Here is a 24,100-nt window from a genome sequence, read left to right on the forward strand (position 1 = left end):
AGATATCAAGTCACACACAAAAGACCCAGCCATCCCACAGTCTCACACACACACACACACACACAGATCAACACATCAGCACAAGAGGAGCAGGCCGCTTTGCTGTAGCGACTCCTCGCCAGCAACCATTGGTAGCTTCAGTGACAGAAGCTGACAATGTCAAAGTATCTTTGTCTCTCGCACATAAACTGTCCCTGAAGCTGTCGTTGTGAAAGAGATGTAAAACACAGGCTTTTTTTTTTTCATAAGGGAAGCTTTTTTTTATTCCCCCCTTCTAGTTTTTTTTAAATATGTCATATCTTTTCTGTCAGGGCCCTGGGGCGCCTGGTGGTGCTTGTGCTAGAGGAGGAGGAGTGTAAGCATCTGCAAACCCAGCGGAGTCTGACCATATTGTACCTGCGCTCGTCTTCATCTCGCTTATTTTGTCAAAAGCTCAAAGCGGTGAATTTTCAGACGTGTTGTCATATGATCTGTGTGTGTGTGTGTATGTGTGAATTTTTATGTGTGTGTGTGTGTGTGTGTATGCGTGTGTTAAAGCAAGACAGCCAGTAGGAACAGATGTGGGGAAAGTCAGTAAAAACTCAATATGAACCCTGCAGAGGCCTTCCTCTCTCTGTTCAATTATTTAGAGTCAAAGAAAAGAGGCAAGAGTAACATATTTCCTCAGAAGCCACAATGTTCAGCAGGAATGAATAACATATTTATCTCATCTTTGCCAAATAGCCGGAAATGGAAACAAATACCTTCAATTGGATTCTTGGCTCTGGTGTTTTCCTTGAGCTGCTGGTATGTGTACTCATGCAGTCATATTAAAAAATTCCTCAGGACCAAAATCTATGGAATAGCTGACAAGAATACTTTTTCATGGTATCTAGATGTACACTTGGCAGTTTCAGGCAAAGCTTATCCTCTCTCGTCTCATGTGATGGGAAGGAGAGAAAGAGAGAGCGCAAGAGAAGGAAAAAGTGCTCACCTATTTAATTTGATTAGAGATTAGAGGAGGAAAAGAGTCACATTTCCTCCCTGGCACGTCTCTACTTGGCGCACTCTGACACCTGATTTTATAAAGAGATGTCACCGCCAAGCACCACGGTAATGCCTGTAATTACTCTGAACTCAAATAAATAAATAAATTTGCTTTTCTTTGTGAGAGTCTGACAGGTTTTCCAACATCCTAGACTGGAAAATTGCAGTGTGTGTGTGCACACAGGCGTGTACTTTTTTTTTTGTGGTTGTGTATTTGCGTATGTGTCTTTGTGTGGGTGTGTGCTTGTGTTTACATGTAGTGAGGCACTTGTAAAGGGAGAAATTCAGACAGGATGAAATTTTGACAGCTACAGTATAGCTTGTTTTCCCTTCTCTTCTTTTTTTTGACTGTGATAATCTCCGTTCAGCTGCACGCGCTGAAGGCAAACTTCCGTTTGAGACTGATAAGGTTCGAGGTGCAGCTTTGTAAATAATAAGGTTAGAGTTTCTACACAGTTGCTAGTGCCGCCGCTGATCTCGCTCCCATTAGCGACAATTGGCTGTGACCTCACCTGCTCAGCCATGCTGTCATCACTGAAGGTGTATCTACAGCAACAGCAGCAGGCGATTAGATCATCCACTCTGGTCATAGAAGGAGACATCCAGACAAACGTTGCTCTGCTGAACCAAAGGAGGTCTGATGCATGTTGTCATGAAGGCTGGCTCCTTGACTTTTGATATTGTTTAACTGCAAAAAAAACAGTTTTTTTTATTTCCTATTTGGGGGGAAAAAAATCTCAATCTCAAGACTCTCAAAAGCTCACAAAGCAACCAGCCTCTTTGTATGTACAGGTGTGCACTGCCTTTGTGATTTTTGTCATCATAGCCATACTGTCCTCCATTCGTTAGTAATTACAAGCCGTTCTTATGGAGAATTGCATATTAAAAGTTGGTTCTAATATCTACAGTAGCCCACCTACAAAATATTTCAATGATGATTTAGTACAACACTGCCACAAACTTTGGCCTCCAAAAGACCTCTCTGACACAGTCAAGCTTCACCAAGAAGAGATGTATTTTTTATAAGATTTATCATAGGTTCTATTTGATTGCATAGAAGTATGTATGTCCTTGTGTTTGACACATGAACATACTACATCTCCCTGGAGATTTTTACACAACAGTCAGTTTACTCGTCGTGAGGAGCACTACTCAGCCTATGAAAACAGTCGTGTAATGCCTTCTTTCTAGAGTCGTAAAAAATGTCATTGGAGTTATCTTAGCTTGTCTAGGGGAGTACAAATTTATCACAAAAATGTGTGTAATACACACAGGGGACATGCTGTTTGAAAAAACATAAAATTATACTATTGTTTGCATTATGGGAAATGCAGGATCCAGTGTTTTTGGAGTTCAACCCATACTAAGGAATAAAAGTCATGATATCTGTTGCTTCAGTTTTGACCAGCAGTCATGTCCCTCAACTTTATGGGAGTGCAACACTAATTAGTTGGAGATCTCCTATAACAACACACTACCAAAGTAAACTTTCACATTCATCTTTTTCATCAAATAAATTGTGTTAATAACAATAAGTGTTAAAAAAAATCTCTCTCCTCAGGCATTTTTAAAGAAGGGATGTCATTAATTACTAATCAATAGCTACCCTGCAGCTTGAAGTAGATACAAAAAAATACATTTTCCTGATTAAGAGCAGCAAAGAGAAAAAAATCACTGGGCTTCCCTGTGCTGCCTGTTGTTAGGAGTACGGCTTTATTGATGGGATAACTCACCAGGAGGGAAGTTAGTGGGTTTTGAAAGAATCAGAAGATTAGAAAATGACATAGTCAGATAATTACAGTAATGCTTTACGCTGGAATCATAATCCTTCTTTCCTCCCTCACCTTCCCATCACTCCCTCTCTTCTCCTCTTCTCTGAGTGATAGTCACGCTAATATTCAAGGCCTTCCAAAACTCTCTCCCTCCACCCCCCCAGTTTCTCTGGTCAATGAGCGTCAATCAGCGCTCCTCATTGTGAGCCTGTATTTGTTTGGCAACAAATACAGGCTCACAATGCCTCTGTATCCCATGAGTCCCCTGGTATGCCACAGCGGTGTCAAGCAGTCACACCTCTCCGGCAAAGCAGATGTTCAGGATGCTCTTTACCGTCATGATCCGGGATTCACAAGTACAAACTGAAACTCGCCCTTTTTCCCTGACGAAGCCCTACCATATAAATTATAGATGGTGAAACAATCTTTAAACATGTTCATTAAAGACAACGCTTTCTTTAAAAAAAAAAAAAAAAAATCAGCTCATAAATATTTCTTTCAAGCAAATCTCAATACAACTCCCCCACCCCTCCCGTCGCCGCTCTATCCCTGTATCCCTCTCTTTTCCCAGTCAACTGGTACGTGTGCGGGGGGAGAGAGAGAGAGAGACAGTGCCTCAGCAACCTTGACTGGAGACAAGCAGGAGACACATGCGTGACTCTATCGACTTCGCCTGTGATGGCTGTTAGCTAGCTTTCCTCCAGAAGCTGAGCTGCCTGCCTGCCTGCTGATGTGCTATTACTCGCTCTGGAAGAGATGCTTGTGTGGAGGATGACACATTATTATCCTTTAATCTTGGTCTCAGCTTGTTGAGCATCAAATTGAAATATCCTGAACAGATGTAAAAACACATGTGAGCCTGGGCGCGCAAGCTGTGCTGCGCTTTGTTTCATCTATCCGTGATGTGAGCCTTAAGGAGAAGCTTTTTAAAATTTCATCACTATTCAAAAGGATAATTAATACGTACCCCCAGGCTTTGATTATGCGATACCCAGTGTGTACTGCTGGTGTTGCCATAATGAGCCACTCATCAGTGCTCTGCCTGTGCCTCCCCAACAAACATACAGTTTGCATAAGGTACTTAAGATTCTGCTAAGGTACCATCGTGTGTGTGTGTATGTGAGAGAGAGAGAGAGAGAGAAAGCTTATATGTGTATGCACCTGCATGTACTTGTATGTACTGTATGCTTGTATGTGTGTATGCATGTGAGGTGTGAGTCCCCTCCTCATTTGCAGTACAATGCTATAGGTAAGATCACACTGGTTGTTGCAGTTTGTTTACAAGAGGACCCCTGTCAGATTGTCAGCAGAAAGCTGGGCCCTTTCCATAAAGCTTGCCACTGCCTACACCCACACACCCCCTCCCTCACATACACACAAACACAGACCCACTATCTCTCTCCCTCTCCCCAGCCCGTTCCCAGCCTAAAAGCTGGTGAGGAGATGGTGGTTGTCAGCGAGTGGGTGCGGAGGTGAGGCAGAAGTGAGATGGGCAGGCAGGTGCAGACTGACAGGCCATGGAATACGAAGGGGAATATTGGGAGTTCACACATAATGAGACCTGTCAATTTGAATGCCTCAAGGCTAAGCAGTGAGCAGGTTGTGGCTGACGAGTGAGGCAGCCATTTCTTCTCAGGAAAAATATTTCAGGGTAATCTCTCACCCTTGACCCTGATCCATCTCCAAACAACACTGTTACCACAGCAATTACTCTGTCGTCATATGAATGTTACCACTGCTGTCTGACTCGTAAAACACAAACTGATGCCATGTTAATTCAAAGACGACTGTTTTTACATTTTATCTGCTTGTTTTATGGGTTTGTATCAAAAATGTCAGCTAAAAAAAATCTTCAGGTGTATCATTGAGGGTGTATCTGTTCGAGTCAAACCCTACCCAGAGTGCACTTTTCTTGTGTGTCTGCCTGACAGATAATAGGACATCACTGTCACAGGGTCAGGATCTCCACTGACTTCCTATTCCCTATACAATGTGCTGCTTCTGCTTAGAGATACTTGAGGATCCTGGTCCAAAGTAGTGGGGTACATGGGGAATAGAGAATGTCATCAGAGATTTGCCCAGGGCCTCAGATAGCCTGTGATGGCACTTTACCCTGTTAGGAAGTTAGCATGTTCACCCAGCACTGAAGTGACATGCGAGAGGGTCACTGGGACCTGCTGACAGCAGACGGACTTGTGCAACTTCTCTGTCCTTAAATCCAATTCCATGCTTGACACCGCACGGAATTAGCTTTGGACAGGTGAGTGATAAGTTCCCTGGGCGCTTTTGCCAAATAGATCTGAGCCATCTCGCAAAGCACTAGAGCCATGGGTTTCAGATTTTAAGTTGTACCAGCAATAGCAAATTGAGCTATAGCATATGGTAATCACAATCGGAGTTGAAGGTCTCTTTGATAAAGCAGACAGGCATCTGTGTCTATTTAAAAAGATGATCTTATCAATTTCTAATCAATAGTTCTCCTGCAGCTTAAAAGCGGATAAAATATACATTTGCCCCTGTAGAGTAAAGGGCTGAGAAAATCATTACGTTTGGCTGTGCTGCCTGTTTTCAGGGTTACTGCTTTATTGACTTGTGTAAATGATCGTTCACCAGGGAGAATGTTGGATTTTTAAAGGATAAATAATGAAAGAGGAAACAATCAGAAAAGAAACTGGATAATTACACTTAGAAGGTGGATACCTGACCCAAGCCCGATGGGACCTGATGGGTCGGGCTGGTTTCGGACAAAATTTTAGAAATGATGTTCAGGTTCGGTCAAATTTTATTATATTTATAACTGCTGAAGACATTGCGTAATGTGTGTTTGTATTAAAACAATCTACCTATAGCCTATATAAAACAATGCCTTTTGACGGTCATCTACAAGGTGCCCACACATGTGTAATCAGGGTAAACAGGCAAGCTGTTACCATGGTAACAACAATTGCGTGACAGGGTAACACAAAGTGCTTCAGCTAACAATAACTGCATTGGGCTTGGGTCACATTCGGACATAAAAAAACAGAATGCCTGTCGGGTTGGGGTTGGGGTTGGTTACTGTTCTCCCGGACTTGGGTCGGATTCGGACAGAAATATGCGGTTTGAGCCACACTGTAATTACACTAACACATTGCAATCATAATTATAATTTCCCCCCTCTTTTCTTTTTCCTCTCCTCTCTGCTTTCTCCTTCACCTTCCCATCACCCCCTCTATTCTCCACTTCTCATCTTTGAGTGACAACCATAGTGATACTCAAGGCCTTCCAAACCCCTCTCCCCTCTCTCCCTCCATCCCCCGGCCTCTCTGGTCAATGGGTGTCAATCAGTGCTTGGCCCTCACGCAGATTGGCAACAAGTATCCTCGTGCTCACGAAACAATTATGACTGGGCTGCGGTGAAAATGGATTCCCGCGTTGACTCTCCACACTGTGCTCCTCTTCTCCCGGCCGACAGGGTCCTGCCATGGGAAGCAATTATTGCTAGATGCCAGCTGACAGCCCGATTCTATTGCCAGCGCGATCAGCCCTCATCCTCAGGCTTTCTCTAGGCAAATAGCATTCTCAACACTCAAATCAAACCTCTTACCAACCATTGGCTTCTATCAGAGAAATAGATGGTTCCCTTTGTTCCCCTGGACAATGCAATGGGAATAAGGCGGATACAGAGGCAGACAATAAAGAGGTGTTTTGATTTTGCAAGCTCTCAAGTCCAACCGCTCCATCTCCCCGGTGTGAGCACAGAGAAGGCTGGTGAAGAGGAGGTGTAAGAGGGTGTAACACTGCCCTGTGTCCCAAACTTATAGAGACAAGAAGACAAGGAGAGAACAAGGGAGAGAGCGAGAAAGAGTTTAATGAGTGCCCATCAAACTGATCGGCACCAATGGATTGATGACTCCCACTGCCTTTATAATATGGATGTGTGGTTGCATTTATTTCTACTGGCATCTCACTTTTCATCATACAACTTGTAGTTCTCAGAATTTTCACTTTTAATTTTGAGACATGCTGATGGGCTTACCCTAATAATGTGTAATCATACATCTGATTTTTAGATGGCTTAGTGGTGGCGATTTACAGTTATGTGCTGTTCTCTGATGATCAGTTGGAACCATTGTCCTTTCCAGTCCAGTAATATTAATAATGTTAAAAAAGCAAATACCAAATTGAAAAAATTAAAATGAAGACGGATTCTAAAATGTAGTCATTAGTGTCAAAATCTGTGATAACTCAGTAAAAATTGAACTGCTATATGAAAACTCTGAAGGCTCAGTATAATCATAAAAACTAATTAATTGGTATAGAATCTGCGTATAAGAATAACAAGTGGGTTAACTCGTAATTGACACATTTTAGTCAGTTTGTTTTGAAACTGAAGACAGTAGATTATCTGGGCAACAGGCTAAGATTGATGTGATGGCTTAAGAGGATGAGTGTAAGATGAATGAGCCTAAATTAGCGAAAACGGTACAATTAATCGTTATAAAAGTCAAACAGTCATCTGCCACTTTGCTTATTAATTGAATAAACACATCAAGGCAAAGTTCAGTCAATCCTTTAATCACTTTAATTAATGCACATTGTTCTATTTCCCTCTCCCTCTCTTTCTGTAGCTCACTCTTTCCCTCTCCCTGTGTACCTATATTTGTGAAATAATAAATAAATTAGAATACACACACTGCCACCAACTAATTATCATGCAAATAAAGCAGCAACAAAGCATGGTGGGACTGTTAATCTGTGCCAGATCGTGGGTGAAATTCCCCAATGTGCTCAGAGATGTCCACCGTGCAATTAGAGAGAAGAGTGACTTGGGATGGGGTAGGAGAGGAGAAGAAAGCACAGCACTAAAGGACGGGAATGCTGTCAAATTAATTCTGTCCTCTCTCCCTTTTGCCTTTATGGAAAAGTAGCTGCAATGTCTCGCTGTTATTTTGTCTTTGTCTCCTTCTCTCCATGTCTGAGGTAATGCTGTGCAAAATGTAAGTCTAAAGCCCTACTAGTGCCCCAGTGTTGGATGGAACAAACGCAAGCGGGTTTATCCCCTTGAGAGCATGAACGTGCCCAAAAATGTTCATGGCAGTCAGCCTAATATAGGACATAGAGCAAAGCTAAAAATGTTGTCCTGAGGGTGGTGCTAGAGTAAATGTTATGTGTCATAAATGAGCTGTTGCACTTCAGCGAGGTATTTGCTGCTAATGCTAACAGGCATGAGTTGATGTCTTGGCTCTGCTCAGTCGGTATTGTGACAAATATAGTCCCCAACAGATACTCTAAATACTCCTGTTTAAGTGACATTCTAAAAACTGAAAGTACATATTCCTGACATTTTTATATTTACATCTTCAGCAGGAACAAATGGGCTTGGGGCTGAGAGCTGCAGACAGGCAGACAGACAGAAGTCGGACAGCAGTGACAAACTGACTATGTTGGTTTTGGTCTTTTCATGGGGTCTTTTGTTGCTAATAACAAAGATATACAATACTTCCGGCCTTTTTCTTTCATGCTTATTTCCATGTTCTGATCATCATTTACTCTGTATCACTTTACTTACATGTCATAAAAATTCCAAGCCAAAAATTTGGATGACTGAAATAGGGCAAAGCTTGCAAGCTAGATCACTGGAGTGCACCACTACCAGCCCAGTATACTATAGGAATTAGGTTCATATTGGACGATTCTCAACCTCACAATTTATGTACAATGCCAAAGTTCCATGCCAATCCAGGAAGTAGTGCGTCCTATACAAGTCAAGTCAATTTTATTTATACTCTTTAATTTACAGAGACCCAACATTCCCCCATGAGCAAGCACTTGGTGACAGTGGCAAGGAAAAACTCTCATTTAATAGGAAGACACCTCAAGCAGAACTGGGCTCTAGGTGCTTTAACCCAACCAGTCAAGGCAGATGGTTGGGTTGACCAGTACATTAAGTATTGAGGTGGAAAGTAAGGGTATGGTGTTAAGGGTGGTGGATGGGCGCATCCAACTTTCATGTAGGAGGCTTTAGTTTGACCTGCACTTAACATTTAGTAACCATGAACCCTACCCTTAACCATGTTAAGTCCTCTTCAGAGAACAATCTTGTCCTGAACTCCTCAAAAATAAAAGAACTCATAATAGACTTCTGGAAGGACAGTGCAGACCCTGATCCACTATACATCAACAGGGACTGCGTGGAAAGGGTCCCTGTTTTCAAATTCAAGTTCAAGTTATGCACATTGCTGAAGATCTCTCCTGAACTACCAACACCACAGCAGCACTCAAGAAGGTGCAGCAGCGACTCCACTTCCCTCAGGAACCCCAACCTGCAGGAGAAGCTGCTGGTGTCCTTCTACCGCTGCTCCATCAAGAGTGTGCTGAGGGGAACCCTTCAGAGGGTCATTATACTGCCCAGAAGATCATCGGCTGCTCACTGCCCTCTTCAGAGAACTTCAGCTTTCCCTTCCTCAGTAGAGCAGCCAACATACTGAAAGTCCCATAACACCCTGGACATCATCTGTTTGACCAGCAGCCCTCTGGTAGATGCTTCAGGTCCATCAAATCATGAACAAACAGACTTAAAAACAGCTTCTACCCCAGAGGCATACAAGAACTGAACACTGACAACACTGACACTGACTGTCTGGGACCTGTGTGACTATCAGTACTACAAGCAAGTACTTCAGCAAGTGCAACATCTCAACCGATATTTTTTTTTATTGTATTCTTTTATATCTCATTGTTTTATAGGTTACAGCAAATATATATATATATATTTATATATATATATATATAATTTGCATATTTAGCGTCTTAAATTAGTTTAGTTTGAACTCTTCTATTTTTAATTGCTGTTTGTTATGTGTGAATGCACCGTGAGGATTGCTACTCAATTTCGTTGTACTCTATGCAATGACAATAAAGGAATTCTATTCTACTCTATTCATTGTCAATGAATGTAGTCCTGGGCTTTACAGAATCATCTGATTGTCCGGCACTTTGGTTGCTGCCACACTCAGATGACATATTCTGTTAGTTACAACACACATCCAGCACACCCTTTGCAATAAATATGCCTATTTAAGCTGTCAATATTCTGCACACTCTATTTCTCTGCTGTGCTGCTGCTGTACTGCTCATTTGCAAACTCTCCTGCAACAATACTTCTGCTGATACTGCTGTTCATATAGCCTTTAATAAGCCTTAACCTTGTCCCAGCATCCACCTGTGGGCTCTCCAGAGTCTGCTGCGCTGAACTTGGTGTATGCTTGCACGGATTGACGAGGTCAAAGCCTGGACTCCAAATATCAACTCTGCATACTTTTGACTTGCATAATAAATCCGTTCCACATGAGTCGGCTGACTGAACTTGTGTTTAAATGCATCCACTATAATCCCATTACCAAACATTTTAATCTGGACAAAGAGATCCAAAGAGGGATTTGTAGTTGATAGCTTGTGTAGTACCAGCACTGCAGCGCCATAGTCTTTGTTCTTTGTTTATGAAGCCCTTCATAGATTAAACACACAGAGACACACCCACCAAATGCATCACCTGCTGTGTCAAAGCAACTGCACTTTCAGAGAGCGCCTCCAACTTTTAGCCATTAACCTACTTTGGAACACTTGAATTCTCACAGGTAATTACTTCCATAGACTACCCCCACACAAAGACAGTGATAATCCTATAAAATAGGCTGCAAAGAGGACCTTGTTTAAAAATTCAGACCCTATCTTGATTCATCCCCGGTGAATTCAAAGCACACACCAAGGGTGCTCAGCTTGGAGAATTAAAATCAAAGAAAAGAACCAATCAGATGCACCCTTTTTTTCTCAGTGGCGATGTAGGGTAAATATGCCACAAAATAAGAAAACAAACAAGAGCAAAAGGGCCTTATTATCAGCAGCCCCATTATCATAACGATCTGATTTGCCTAAATCATGTCCTTATTAGGCCCCAAAGTCTCTCTGTCCCCTGTGGGTAATGAGAGGCCAGGCTGGGATTCTTCTCCTAGCTCTGACATGTCTTTTATTACTCTTACACTAAATGGAGGCAATGATGAACATTTCAGTCATGTGATTACTTGCTGTGTACCCTTGATGTCAGAGGGGAAAAGTGGTGTGCCCTCTTTTAATATTTGATTGTTTTTTCTGTGTAATTTGGTCCAATTCATCATTTGAGCCTTTCATTTGCTCGCTCTGTGACATTTGTCTAATGTGGATGTCCTGATTATTGGACTCTGATGCTGTGTTAGCCTTTGATGTCCAATTCCTTCTTCTTGTCCCAATTTTGGCCACAGCGAGTGCAGAAAACTTTCCCCTCACTCTATTCCAACTTTTACAAATTTTGCACGGAGCCTATTTGCTGTGCCCTGCAAATGACATAGCCAAATTATTCACAAATGCTTTGCAAAATTATGATAAGGGCAAAGCTAGATAATCTAAATATTTGTTTTTCATGTGTTCTGATTAGTGAATGTTGTAGAAACAGCAGGAATACTTGGGAATGTATGCTTGAAAAACACATGAGCTATGCAAGCTTGGTTGGGCAGGAGAAGCTGTAAGCGGTCCAGGATCTCAATGGCATCAGAAAGGAGAGTTTTGCCCAATGAACATGTATAACAACAATTAATGTCATTGGCAGGATTGAGCCTTGGATGTGAACTGTCCATGAAATAACAAGCTGCTTGTCAAGCACCCCATCAGCAGCTGTTTGGAGCAGCAAAACCTGTACTGTATGGAAGCAAATATGGGTCAGTAATATTTTGAGCTTGTGAAATGATGTTCACAAATAATTTCACAGTGTGTTGTGTATTTAGCTTGCAGTTAGTTTGCTGTTACTGTAAGGCAACGCAGTTGTCCAAATGCACAGTTTCAAATTTAGGAAGGCTGCTTTATGTACCCAGAATAGAACAGTAATGTAGCTTTAGGATGTCCGCAAATGTCTGCTAGCATTACCAAAGTAGCAGCATCAACAGCTGGCAAGGCAACTTTTCAAGCTGAAGGCAAACCAAGATTGAAGACATGTACTGTAATTACACATAGTTAGACATGAACGCTAGCCCACTTCTTTGTATTTACAATTTTATGGATGTAGGACAGTCTAGCTGCTGTGGGATTGCAGAAGTTTCATTGTAAATGTGAAGATAGTATCACGTTCATATTGACTTTCTTACTAAGCTAATGTTAGTATTAGCTGTTAGCTTAGGTAAGGTTGATGGCAAAAGTGAGCCAGTAAATTGGCAGGAAGTTGATTATATTTTCTGTGTTGCAATTGGTTTGCATTTTAATCTTATTCTGTGTCTTGGTACAGGTAGAGGTGATGTTGAGATCATTCCTGTGGGTACTTCTGTGATCCAACAGAAGTTCACAGTGGAAGTGTGAACAGTGGACAGGAGCACAGCAGGGGCTGTGGAAAACGGTGCAGATTGTCGATGATTCTGACGCTGAGGATCCTGCTCAGTGTGTTGGTCAGATATGCTGGGAAATACTGACCGCTGAGGAAAGGAAATGCTACAACCAATGATTAGAGACAATTCCAACGCTGCTGCATATGGAGGCTCACATATTGCAGGAGGAAGTGTTGCACAGTGGATCAGATTCAGGAATGACACCCAGGTAAAAGCTGACCTGCCAGACACAGTGGCAGATAACAGACAGTATTTGCATGGCAGTGTGGAACTCTTGGTCCAGGTCACACACCCGTCATCAAAAACTGCTGTTTTTGGAGAATCTAAAATCCAGTGACAGTGTCACAGAAAGTACAGTTTCATCGGTATGAGGATGTAGCTTAGTAGCTTGTAAATAGTTTGAGGTTCTTTATACTGTAAGGTTACTTAGGTTACTTATGTACATTTTATTTTCTATATAATATTTCTTGTGCTATTATTTCTTTGACAATAAAGTGACTACCGTGAATTGTTTCCGAACAAATACATGTTTGTTACATCATTGTACCATTAACTATTTTTTAGGGCTGTAGTCAACCAAAGAAAATCTTGGTCGACTAAAATCGTACATAATCTTCAACTAATCGATTAGTTGCGCGGAGGGTGGGGGGGGGGGGGGGGGGGGGGGGGGGGGCGATGTAACGGGACAGAGTGCACAGTAAACTCGGCAGCCACACATTTCTCTGTTCTGTATTTCTGTTTTGTGTCTTTAGGTTATGCTAGCCCATTGTTGCAAACTTTGGAGCTAACCCCCTTTACTTTTCCAGCATTTGGGGAAACAACAGACATGACTTTTTAGCATTTATTAACGACACACTGTAGTCTGTACATCTACTGCCAGACTGACAACTTACTACTGACCTTTTTCTCTGCCCCGCTCGCATCCACCGTCACTTCTCTGCCCCTCGCTCTTTCCCATTCGCTACGCAAACATACTCCTTAACGGAGCCACGCTTCCAATAGTTTCCCAGGCAACGACAGAGGTTGACTCCCGTACCGGAACAGTGCTGCACAGAGACTCCAAAACGCTATCGAGTTCAAATATTATTTCGGATAATATTATATATTATTTCGGATTTCGGATATCAAATATTAAAAAAAATTTTTTTGGCCTAGCGGGGGTTCTCATTGTGTCATTATGGAGAAACACAGATTCAGTAAACATTCAGTACGTTCAGTAAACATTGAGTACAGTTAGACCCAGCAGTCTCAATTAGGTTGGGTGAGTTCAAAGTTGTGAAAACAACGGGGGTGTTCACAGGTAATTTGTTAGTCTGTCCCTCCCGCCGCAGGAAATAATGGATTAATCCTGGAAAGCTACTGATGTAGCACTTTTCTCCTTATGAAAATAACACAGAGATTATTCGATGAGAATTTAGTCGGACGAGAGCATATCGACCAACTAATTGACCAGTCAAACAGCAGACTACAGCCCTACTATTTTTACTAGACCCTCACCTTAATTTTGAGTAATAGCATGGACAAATCAATAAATAGTTAATCATGACATGCAGTCTTTAAGAAGCTATACAAAATGAATTATGACTTTTTTGAGTTGTAAGAATTTATTTGTCTCAAGAATAACTATATATAGAACATTGGATTACAAGTCACAAATATAAATGAACAGCTATACAGAGGGCAATTTAATACGGCAAATATGTAGTTTGATGTGGTTGGGTGACTCGATAGTTCACAGGTGGTCTTCATCTGGTGCAGGGGCAAGCCTTTGTCTCTGTGGCCTCTGGAAAAAATACAATTAAAAATCTCAAAGAATCCTTAAATGCCAAGAGAAAAAAAGAAAAGATGCTGTTTGGAAACATTAATAACAAACAGATGCAGCCTGTATTGTTTTGAAATACTTTGTTACTTTTCTGTTTTCAGAAAGCAGCACTGACAGTTTGACCAGAAATGACTCTCATGCCAAATAGATTAACTGGATGAACAATATTCATATTTTGTATGTATGATGTAACAACTACCTCTTGCACAGCAGTGGAGTCACTGATACATTTTCATGCAATGCCATGCCTCCTGCTGATCTGTGTGTCTACAATGGCTCCTGAATGGATGGAATGGCTCACCTGGCCTTCTGGATCAAAGTTGTGGCATCCTAGACCCTGATAACACTCATTTCATTACAGTACCATGGCCCTCTGAACTTTTGGGATGGAGCTGTAGTCTTTGGCCTCCTTCAGTATCTGAAATAGGAGAATGACAACTCATGTCTACTAGCAAATACAGTGCTGTTTCTCACAGATGTATCTAGCAACTACACACAAAGTGAAATATTTGCTTATTGGCACAAGGGAAGACTGGATATTACCGTTCTTAGACAGATCTTAGAAATAAAGCTTCAACATCATCAATGACAGTGCAGTACATTTAATGGTTAGCCTAGTAGTGTGTACATTATTAAGTCAAACATGACAAAGCAGAGCAACAGTATGTAATATGGCCGAGCAATTGGTTTGCCTTCAGCTTGAAAAGTTCCTTGTCAGTGTTGATGCTGCTACTTTGGTAATGCTAGTAGACATTTGCTAACATCCTAAAGCTACATTACTGTTCTATTCTGGATACATAAAGCTGCCTTCCTGAATATGTAAATATACATTTGGACAGTTGAGTTGCCTTACAATAACAGCAAACTAACTGCAAGCTAAATACACAACATATTAAATGTTTACCATTATTATCTATAGCATCCTCAAGTAAAATTTAATCTACCTGGGTTGCAGGAGACCCACACTGTCGTCCATCTTAAAAAATCGACTAGATCTTCCAGGACCTGCAGGGGGGATGAACGCAACAGAACCATGTGCCCTCTGATTGGACAGATTGACTCTACGTTTGACCAGTCAGATTCAGCTGTAAAATCAGAGTCAAAATTCATGCTTGTAACTTGCACTTTGTAGTTGTAATTTCAGTGTTGCATACACAGGTAGGAAATTTGTGTGCCCGCTTCTCAGACTTTGTGAAACCTCACTGTTGAAACTATTTATACACAAATTTTAATTACACATACACAAAATATTTCTACAGCTTCAAAAACTTTTTACACGTGCAAATTATATGTGTGCTCAAAACTTTTTCACACATGCACAAACTATTTCTACAGCGGCAAAACTTTCTTACACATTTACAAATATATAAATATACAAGTTCACACATTCAGATACGTGCATGCAATTTTTTTTCACATGCACACAAAAGGTACAACTGCAGGCTGTGAAATTATCATTTCACAAGCTCAAAATATTAATGACCCTTATTTGCTTCCATAAACATGAGTCTTGTTATAAAAACTGAAAACAGAACAAATTGGTATGTAAACATCTGAAAAATGCCAAGGAAATATTTTTGCCACATCGAAAGAGAGGAGGGATCAAAATACTCAAATTATTCACTCGCTGTGTCTGCCTCGATCTGTTTTATTATTTCAAAAAACAAAAAACCCCCCATCAATTATAAGTTAAAAATGTGAGGGAATCACATTCATTATTTTCATTACACGTACCCACCAAATTGCATCAAGCTTATGAAATATTTCTTCCTCCTGTTCAAAGGCTTGTTAGAGCTTGTATTCAATTACAACTGTGGCTGTAACATGCTGTCAGGTCTCTTTAGCCAATCATTAGTCAGGGACTATTCCTCGCTGCACAGTCAGCCTGGCAGAGTCAAGCTAGCGAGCGAACGACAGGCCTAATTGTTGTTCAGTGGCTAAAGGTCGGCTAATGAACCAGGGGGCTGATGGAGGCTGTTGGTGTGAGGGTGGCAGGGTGGGAGGAGGGGGCTGCTCTCAACACACAGAATTTGCAAAACTTTCCCCAGATCAAAGTGGTGAGGAAGCAGGGCATTCTAGGAATTTTTCAGCCCCAGATTAGGTCTGTCTGAGATGTAGCTTCAAGATTTGAAAAAGCACGAAGGAAAGGAGTGTGTGCATCTGTGTTTGTGTGTGTGTAGGGGTAAGATTAAATCCCTTTTCTGTAAATTGCAATCAAAAATGAGATCATTACTTATGACTGTAATCTGACCAATGGTCTGATTAACATAAATCAGTTTCTCTTTACTAAGGAACAGCCACTGATGTCTGACCTCCAGCTAAAATTGACTTAAAGGTTGATTCTCCAGCAGTAAGTGACTTTCATCAGAGACAAAACAGCAATAATTTCCCTTTCTCTTTTCATGGTCAAATTACTATATGACTTAAAGTACTCCATGTCAGGTGAGCTCTCTACGTCACTCTCATACTCTTTCTCATACCTTAATTAGTCCTTAAACACTGCGGCTCTAACTGAAGCCTTTTACTCTGTATGACAGGGCAATGATGTGAGAATGGGCTGGGGTAACATGCGACTACTCTATGAGCCCTGTTTTGGCAAAGAAACAAAGGGAAGCTTAAGTATGCCTAGACAGTCACAATGCTGTTGATTCCCTTTAGGCTTAGAGGACGGGTAGCGTGTTGTGAGAACCTGCCACAGCTTTTTAAAGCTGATGGGGCTGAACTACCGTACAGTACCTACAGCATCAACCCACATGTACAGTAGGTACTGTAAGTTAAAACATTGCAGCGGTTTTGTTGGTCCATAAACATGTAAGCATTTTATGATCTAAAGCCACTGTCTGCAGTTATCGGGACAACATAAATTGTCCATGCCCTTTATGATGATGATAATGCAATGGTAAAGGTTTAATTAGGCTTAGACACAAAACAACTTGGTTAGGTTTGGGGAAAGATCATGGTTTGAGTTAAAATAAGTACTTTGTTAAGGATTGTGGTTTGGGTTAAAATTAGTACTTCTTTAAGGTCAGGGGATCTTCGTCATCATGGTTACAATAACAACCATGTGGGTAGGTAAGGATACAATCGTTGTCATGATTTTAAAAAGACAATATTGTCTTGCGGTTGGAAACAGTGACCTCCCATGATGAAGTCCAATGTTTTGTTGTCCCATCCATTCACCACATGGACTTTGTCGCTCTAAATAACATCATCTGATTTCCTCCTTTGCTCCAGTCATAATTACTACTAGTACATAAACACATGTTGTTCTGGGACACTTGCATAAACAACCGATCCTGTTATTTTTCTTGGAAGGACAGTCTCAGATATCCAGTCTCAGTGAGCCCACTTTCCCTTTTAATACATCTATTCTCAAGCATTTACAAATAACTGAATCAAATTTTAAAATTATAAATAAAAAAATTCTTTTCATACAAAGAATCTTGAGAGTGAACCCATGTCGGGGCCCTGGAGTTGGTTGCATCAGCTGTTTGTAGGTTTAGACTTGTAAGTTAGATGCAAGTGTTTACGAAGTGTAGATTTACGCATCACAAATTAAAACGAGCTGCACCACACAAATTAGCTGCGAATTTAGAACAACCTGCTGTCAGGAAATAGTGTATGAATAACAATTTCTTAAGTCATTTCGCGTGTTATGACTATCCATTTTTTGCTTTTCATGTATCATTTCACCCCATTTAGGTCGTAAATTCAGTCGCCAAAAATGACCTATACTTACGTTTGAGTGACGAGAAGTGACGCATTTCAGTTGACGTCAATATAATGTGTCTTTGTTTTCTTTTATAAGGTAGTTAGAAAAAAGTTGAAAAAGCCACAGGAGAGCACTGTTCAAGATCTCTAACAAAATGTTAACCAATCCCCCGGGCTCATAGCGTTCAGTGGCTGTTAGCATTTTGAACCTGTAAGTTTGTAGGTATTTGCTTAACACTCGCAGGTCTAGAATAGGACAAAGCCCTCCCCCTTTCTTCGGAACAACAAAGTAACAGCTGTACCAACCTTTGTTCATCCCTGAAGCGGAAACCATGCTTATTGCATTCTGTCCAACAGAGTGTTTATTTCCTCCCTCATTACCACTGCTGCCTCTTCTCCTACAACTGTATTTATTACAGAGAGGAAATGGGGCGGTCTGACCCGGAACTGTAACTGGTAACCCATGGCAACGGTTCTGTCTACCCACTGAGAAGTTGCGCATGCACGCCATTGAGGGAGGTGAACTGTTAGCCGACTGACCTGCAGCACTGTATGGGAGGGGCTGTCACCCTCTGGTGTAGGAAATGACATCACCAGTCTGCCCCGATTTGTTTGATTTGCAGTGTTTTGAGTACAAAATGCACCTTTTACTGGATTCAACAGTTGAACATTCATGATATTCATACAATGAACTGAAAGAACTTTATTGGGGCACTGAGAAAGTGACAAACATTGGGAACACTTGCTGTGGCCACCTGAGAAACATTTAACGCAACTGGGCTACAACCTGAGGCAACAAAAGTGCATTTGTGTTTATGGGGGAGGTTTGTGCTTGAGAGACTGTGTTAGGGGAGTGCAATACCTTTTGGGACTGGACCCCTGAACAGAAGTGGAAGTGAACATGTAGGTGGCCTCTTGGGTGGCAACAGATGAGGGGCAGCAGTGTCTCCCTGCTGCTGGAGTCCCTCTCCGCTCAGTCCCAGAGCTAGGAGGAGTGTGGTTTCTCCTCCTAGGAGCTGAGCCCCTCTGGAAGCCTGGTGGCGGAGCCTTGCTTCAAGCTGAGGAGTGCAGAGTTTGACCGGGTTGCTGCTTGGGTTTCACATCATGTATGGAGATTATGCTGCACAGAGCCTCTGTCTGCTTCTTCCTCAGCTCAAACTTCACCTAAATAGTGTCGACTGACTGCCCAAATAAACCCTCAGCACACAATGGCTCGTTCAAATAAACAGCCCTGTCCCTATCCGGAACATCAGAGAGAGTCAGCCACAGGTGTCTCTGCACCACCACTGTCACGTGGAGAATGTAATCCGTGGCAACTCTGACCTCATTGAGAAGTGGTGCCAGTGGACTGTCAGGGGGCATCGGTTTCCCAAGCTCCACCAGACACATGGCTTGATATGTCTGAAGCATGGTGATGGAGCTCAGAGCATGGGCGATGCCTGCCTGTGCCCAGCATATCTTCTCCAGCTAAGATGTGAAGAACCTGCAGTGCTTGGATGGGAGGGCTGTAGTGCCACCCACGCAATGGTTGTGGGATTGGGCCAGATAAACTAACAGGGATAGCTCCAGGATTGACCAAACCAGCCTTTTCGACTTCATCCAAATTCAAATACTGTCCATAGCCAGGCACTGTGATGTGGGTAGTCAGTGGTTTGTTGAAAACTTCTTCTTCACCTGTTTAGGGTTGGTGCTCATACCGAGATACAAAGCCCGTGGATGAAACGCACATGAAATTAGCGCCTTGTGGGTAGCCAGTGGCTATCACCAACAGGGGCTGTTAAGCTAACTTCCAGCTGGGAGTAGCTTACCAAAGAACTGAGCTAACTAGCTGTAGCTAGCTAGCCTGACTCAGCAGAGGTGTCCTTAGTAAGGTGAACAGCATAAGAACAGATGGTTGACTGTGGTGAAGGATGTATATATCTGCAGGCGGGGCCTCACGTACGTCACCAGAGATCATCTGCTTAAAAGGCATGAGTAGAGGTGTCTTCAGTCAGGTCACGCAGGGGCAGTGATATCCCATACTATATGTGTTGTACTGAGTGAATCGACTGAAGGGGAACCAGACATTTTTACCATCACATTGGGACAATTTTACCGTCACATTGGGATATTGGATACTGTTAAATTGGACATTTTTTCTGTCACATTGGTATATTTTTACCCAACATTTTAACCGTCACGTCAGGCCTTTTACTGCCGTTAAACTGTTAATTTTTACCGTCACGTTGGGACATTTTTACAGCATTTTATTAATTATTTTAACCCAAACCATGATCATTCTACCCCAAACCTAACCAGGTGTTTTTGTGCCTTAACCTAACCAACAGCATTAAATCACATGTGAAAAGCTTAAAATGGATAGACATCATATGTAAAATGTCCTTAAAAGTGGCATGCTATTTATATGCCATCTGTGAGTTCATGTTGTTTAGAACAGTGGTTAAACTCCTGAACAGAACTATGGCTGTGTCTGAAACAGGGTAGGAAATTAACTTTCTTTTACAGGGACTTTATTTGCCCTGCAATATGTTTGGGGCAATTTGGATAATTTCCAGGGCAATTTTTTCAAATGATGGGAAATGACTCCTATTTAAAAAAGCAAAGCAAAAAAAGCAAAGGGAGCAGCCGAATTTATAATGCAACATTTAATTGTTAAAAATACTCACACTGAGTTATAATCCCAGTTACAGATTATAACTGTGTGAGTATTTTTACCCAGTTAATGCATATTTTATTTTCAAAAGTATAAACAATAAACACAACGTTAGGTAACAACTTCGCCTGATTGTGTGGCATGTTACGTATGGCACTCTATGGTTTAAAATAACGTGCTATGACAGCTTTGGTAGCTTTTTTAGACACAGGGCAGAGCATCATCTGTCATTTCGAACTGATTGTGACTGCAAATTAAAAAACATGTTGGCAACCTTACTATTAGTAGCTGTTACAGCTGCCTCACAACCTTGCAACACTTGAACAGGAGAAGGGGGCGGGGATTATGCAGGTACGGAAGCCTAGCTGAATGCACAAAACATATTAGTTACGTACGAGTCTTTGTTTAGGCGTTTGTTTTATGAGGGCATGTAAAAGCCCCGTCATCCCAATTCCAAGGGCAATTTTACATTTTTTAGGGGCATTTTGCCCAGAACCCCGAGTCCCAACCCTGGTCCAAAATCACTCCTTATTTACTATAAAGTGCACCATATTTACCCTCCACCATTTTATTTCTGAATTTGTCCGAATTTTTTGCGTGTAAATTCATCCACTATATAGTGCCCTCAAAAATTCCACAATGAAATGAAAAAAGTACATAAGTGTTCATGGCATGTACATTACCTTCTGCTAACAATTCCATAATGCAATGCTCATTTTATAGATGTGAGAATTACCAATGTGTGACTCCAGCTGGTGTTTTCCATGGTCACGTTTAAAAGATTGTAGAATACTTTTAGGTGAATATGAGAGTAATTTTTTTAAAAAAAATGCTAGAATAGAGACACATCATTTAGTAAATTGATAAGTAAGAACAATAATATCATGCTCCAATGTTTTGCCTGTTTTCAACTGGGCAGAATCAGGGTGCTTTTCCTGCTTCACAGCAAAACTGATATTAAACAGACAGTCTTAATCCAGTCTGCTAAACAGCTCCTGTAAGCTTGTAATAGTCAAATACTCAATGTGCTTCTACAAATATGTATCAAAATGTGCATCTCTCTAATCTAAGGTGTAGGCTATAGTTTTTTCCCTTTTACCAAGAGAGTAACCGCAATACCAAGCCTCTGTGTGAGTTTGACTATGTCACCACATTTCATCAGAATACCCAAGACTCACCATCAGTCTGAACCAGTTCAAATAGCTCAACTCAATCTCTCAGCAGCCAACGCAGAGGCACGAGGCCTAATAAGCACATGCTAAATGTGATAAGCTGCTTTGTAGCTGCGTTTTTGCCTGTTATTTTTTTTTTCACCATTCTTTTCTTCCACCCTGGTGATTTACTCACTCCAGGCGATATGTGCTTTCTGTTCAGCATAGATATATACGCACCACAGAGCAGTACAAATAGATTTCTGTCTCAATTGGTCCCTTGGTGTCACAGTGGAAAGATACTTGGACAGAAGACAGGCGAAAAGGGATTTTTATGTTAGAAATATTCAAGCGCTAAATCACAATGTGTACTCTGAGGAGGTTGAGTTTAGTATTTTTAAGAGGCCCCTGTTGGAAACTGTGACTGGAGGCTGAATCCAAAGCGCAGCGCAGTTCAGCACCACTCATGAAAATTCATTCACAAGTACCTATGCAGAGGTCAAACCAAAGTTTGGGAAATGTTGCCAAAACATCTCCCACACATGAAAGCCATTTTTGTCATAGACAAGAGAGATAGGTACCATTTGGTTTCAGTTACAGTCTAAAGAGCAGACATAAATGGAAAAATTTATCTCCTAATGGTTAAAGTTGTCTTATATTAATATCTGTGTCTTTTATGTTATTCAATGCTCACATCTCACTTGTGCTCTTGTGTGCATATAAGGACAATGAGCCACTTATGAGTGCAGCACTCTGGCGTCTCTGTCCTTTTTACCAAGGGGCACTCTGACCAGCTGGCGGATTGCACAGATGAAAAGCAACTCTCTGCAACTCGCCGGAGTGGTACTGATGGAACCTTTTAAGAGCAGAATTGCTCCAGTGAGTGAAAACATGGCCAACACTCTGGCTGATGTCATATCCCAGCTGTTACCTCAATCAGAACAGGTCCCACCACGACTAAGTGAGTCTCTGTGCGACGCATTCCACTTAACACGCAGTTGCTCGATAAAGTACGGAGAGCTTTTTGAAGCGCCGTGTCTCTTCTGGTACTCTTGTGACCCCGCTGCCAACTACCAGGTCTCCAAAGGCCTGCTGGTTAAAAAGAGCCAGGCTCAATCAGCACATGCTTAGATTGGTGATGATTCCCCTCCCCTTGTTGTTGCTAGTCTATCAGTGTTCCCTTGTATTGCCCTCCATTTTCCGTCCTCCATAACAGACGGCACTCCCATGCAGCTGTTGAGAGGTTGTCCCTGATGTCATCTTAATAGTGCCCTGCCCCCTCTGTTTAGCATCCATCTTTCAGCGTGTGTACCTAAGCATTTTTGTTTGATGACATCTTCTTTGTGGTTTTCACAGTTCAGGCCACTGATTGACCCCCCCCCCCCCCCCCCCCCCCCTCCTTTCTACTAGCACTACTATGTGGAATGTTGATTGTGCAGTATATTGTTTTATAATGGCATGAGGGACTGAGAGTCCACGTCAGAGCAGTGAGTTTGCTGTCTTCTTGTGTCAACAGCGATTTTAGCCTCCTTCTCACTGAGAAGGGCACCACATGGCCAGTGTACACATGGAAAGGACAAGCAGTTATTCGGTTTTGACAACCGGTGCCAGCGAGACCTCAGACTGTCAGTGTGTGTGTGTGTGAGTGTGTTTGTGTTTGTGAGATTCTATGAATGTTATTGTCTGAGGTTTCCAGAGAGACTACGGAAGCAGAATGGCCAAACACCAGGTATGCTCTCTTTCTTTCTCGCCCACGGCAAAGTAAGATATGTTAGCATTCATAGACACAAAGCACTAGAGGCCAACTAGCTGAAAACAGGAAGGAGAGGTGGAAAAATGACATGCACAGCACAGTAAACCTCATTCGGGGTCAGGGCAGAGGGACAAGCAAGTGGAAGACGGGGGAATAAGGAGTAAAGCAAAGTAACATTTGTTTGTGAATACATCTCAGTGTGCATTGCAGACGAGGAGCTTGTTGTTTCACTGTTAAATGAGTGGCATTGTTGTTTTTTCTGTGTCATCAAGTATTCAGCACTAACACTCGATGGAATGTCACGTCAGAGATACAGGTAAGAGAAAAAAAAGAGGAGAGAACAGAGAGAAAGACAGCGAGAGAACTCCTGTCAGTGCTGACTTGATTGGGTATCACAATCTAACAAAACAGAGTTTACTTATTTACACTAACACTCCTCGACAGTTCCTGCAAATTCCTCCAACGTTGCCAAATGCAACTGTGAAAAAATATCTGAACCCCCAAACAAGAGGAGACTCTATTATTATTTTAATTATGCTCTTTTTGTTTCATTTCCCCCAGCTGAAAGTCAGTAGAGGAGTGTGTGAGTGAGAGAACAAGAGTGTTTGTCTAGTGTTAGGAAGCACCCCAGTGATTCTTCAGCAGGTACAAAAGCTGGCATGTAGGAAATAGCTCTTATTAAAGTCAATACATATACATATTCCTGATGCATAATTTATTGCTACTTCTGTAGCATTAGAGCAAGCACTGGAGAATAGCTTCACACACAACCACTGTTTGGGATTTTTCAAAGCGTTTCGAAAAGGTGCACAAAATATGCCAA

The 24,100-nt window shown here is 41.8% G+C and overlaps 1 long non-coding RNA gene across 1 annotated transcript; it reads right to left on the bottom strand.

The window, feature by feature from the left end:
* Positions 1-13,789: 13,789 nt before the first annotated feature.
* Positions 13,790-19,845, bottom strand: LOC121906586. Its single transcript, XR_006098679.1, has 4 exons — positions 18,027-19,845; positions 14,954-15,094; positions 14,311-14,427; positions 13,790-13,970 (listed from the first exon to the last, which is right to left on the bottom strand). It is a non-coding gene; the product is annotated as an uncharacterized LOC121906586 (long non-coding RNA).
* Positions 19,846-24,100: the final 4,255 nt, after the last annotated feature.

This window comes from Thunnus maccoyii, chromosome 11 (genome assembly GCF_910596095.1).
Source record: "Thunnus maccoyii chromosome 11, fThuMac1.1, whole genome shotgun sequence".
In the NCBI taxonomy this organism is placed as follows: Eukaryota; Metazoa; Chordata; class Actinopteri; order Scombriformes; family Scombridae; genus Thunnus; species Thunnus maccoyii.